This window comes from Corvus brachyrhynchos, unplaced genomic scaffold (assembly GCF_000691975.1).
Source record: "Corvus brachyrhynchos isolate BGI_N302 unplaced genomic scaffold, ASM69197v1 scaffold167, whole genome shotgun sequence".
In the NCBI taxonomy this organism is placed as follows: domain Eukaryota; kingdom Metazoa; phylum Chordata; class Aves; order Passeriformes; family Corvidae; genus Corvus; species Corvus brachyrhynchos.
Window position 1 is genome coordinate 5,355,707 of NW_008239547.1, and position 2,500 is coordinate 5,358,206.

Genomic DNA, 2,500 nt, shown 5'->3' on the forward strand with positions numbered 1-2,500 from the left:
CCGGCCATGCGGCTGGAGAAATAAACATCTCTGAAACATCTAGCAAGAATCTGTCTGTCCATATATATTTCCTTTCCACGGGACTCCTGGTTTGATATATGCATGTTGCAGTATCCCCACTGCAACACAAAAGGATTTATTGGCTTTTGATACTTTATTGCATTTTGATACAATATTGCATTAATATGGGTTTGCTTTATCTGCAAGCATTTTTACAAAAAACACACTATATAGAAAATTAGAGCTTATTAAAACCCAAGTATTGTAAGAATTACTGGCACATCCCTGAAGTACCATCTCCCAGAAGCAAGAGAAGCGAACAGCAGCTTTGTGCCAGAGCATCAGCAGATGGATGATGTTCACCCCAACTAACCAGTTTGTCTCCCTTCAGTTCCTGCTTCAAACTATCATGAAAACATCAACCAGACAAGTATTTCTGACAGCTACAGACTGATTTACACTGGTAATGCACTGAAAAAACCACAGAGGAAAGGACAGCAAGTCTACAGACTGCAGTGAAAAGGATTTTATCTGTGTCAATGCCAGTGGTTGATAATCCCTGAAGACCTGAGATAACAGCATTGATGAAAGAGGATTGTTGTGAACACCTCATGTCTCATCAAACCTGTCTTCTACTGAACCCAAAAAATGCTGGTCACAGCACTCACAACTCTGCCATAAGAAACCCTGAGCTGCTTTTACAGCAAGGTCTAACAAAGTGAGATGGGGATTTAAAATGTACACCTGACACACTGAGCATCATCTCTGGCTGAATGGTACTGAAATAATTATTTGTGTTTACTGTCCAGCACTGTGATCAGTGGAGGCCTGTTAGCACTGAGTAAGACTGAATACATAGGACTGAATTGCTTGAACAGACACTAGGAAAATGGGAATCACAGTGGAACCCAGAGAAAAAGAACATGTCTACCCGTGTTAAGTCATTGCAGCCCCTTAGTGGAAAATCAGTAACAGCTGCAAGTTCTGCAACACTGACAGTGCTCTTCAGCTACTGACAGCACAGGCTCCACAAGGTAAGCAACTACAGTCCACAAACACCTCTGCAATCACAGTTTCAAAAAGGTAAGGAGAACACCATTCTCATCTGCACTTAGTCTAGATTTGAGGACATGCCTTTTAAAAAATGGCTATAATCAGGCTCCAGCAAGATCGGAGACTGCTTGCCAGTCACCACCAGCAGGAAAGCCACAAATCAGTGGTGTGTGATTAGGATGACTTCTATCCAAGTATTTGAAAATGTTGATACTAAGAAGAAGGAAAAAAACCCCAAACTAGCTGTAAATCAGCAACATAGGGCTTTGGTAGTTTCATCAAAGCATCACTTCTACAATTTTTAGCTTCTTCACACCTTGCCCATTATTACCACTTCCTAAACACCAGTTCTAGGCAATACCTGGATTTAGATTAACACACAATTTATAAACTGGAATAGAAATTGCTCCTAATGTCCCTGACCACAATAATAATTCCAGATCTGGTAGAGCTCCCTACACTGGGAAAGCATTACACCCTCTTTCAGTGTATTCAAGGGGTAATTCTTCCAGCAGATGTGTTAAAACAGGACAGGAAGAGAAGACTATAAAGTTTTAATAGAACTTGGGAATGTGGGTGGTTTTGCTGTTGCACGTTGTCAGGAGATGATGCACATGAGAATGTGGCACATCTAACTAATAATTCAAGATGGGAAAAAAACCCTAGTTAATGCTAAAATATCTGCTTTCCCTAATCCCTACTGAAAAATAGCCCCCATTACACTGAAGAGTTGCAGCCAAGTTCGCAGTGCTGCTCTAAACATCTCAATCAGCATTTTCTTCTCGTTGTTCTAGACCACCCCCTAACGGCGAGGCTCAGGCTGCTGCGTGCTGGGGAACGCCACAGGCAGAGCTCACAGCCCCAGCTTAGCAAGAGACAGGCAGGCTTCTGCCAGGAGCAAACCTTCCCTTCCCCTTCCCACTGACCCTTGGGACAGCTCTTGGTCCAGCTGCACAGCACTAACAGGCTAAGGCAGAGCTGCTCTCATGCATCACTGCTGCACTTCTGGTAGCAGGGCTACTTGGTAATTTTTTTGCCGAATTGAACTGTGTGACCTGGATCAGCACTAACAGGCCTCACTCACTAATTGCTTAGGACATTCTTATCCTAGAGCCTCATTCCTGTAGATTACTGAAGCTTAGTACTTACTCTAAAATAACTCGCTTTATCTGTGACAGTGCAGAGCAATCTCCCAGAACAACGGCAGGCTGGCTTCTGTTCCTTGCCTCATCCTTCTCACATGGATCAAGCAGTGCAGTCCCTGCTCCCTTGTCAGTCCAGGCTCTCTCCTACTACTGGTGAAGAAATTAGTTACTGTAAATTAGTTCCCTCATAAATGGATTCTCTCTCTCTCTCCCCCCCCTCGTGGATTTTTTTAGTTACTTATTGGAAACCTTTGAAAAAAAGTGTATCAGTACTCCTGCTCAGACTACCTTCTCTAGGAAAA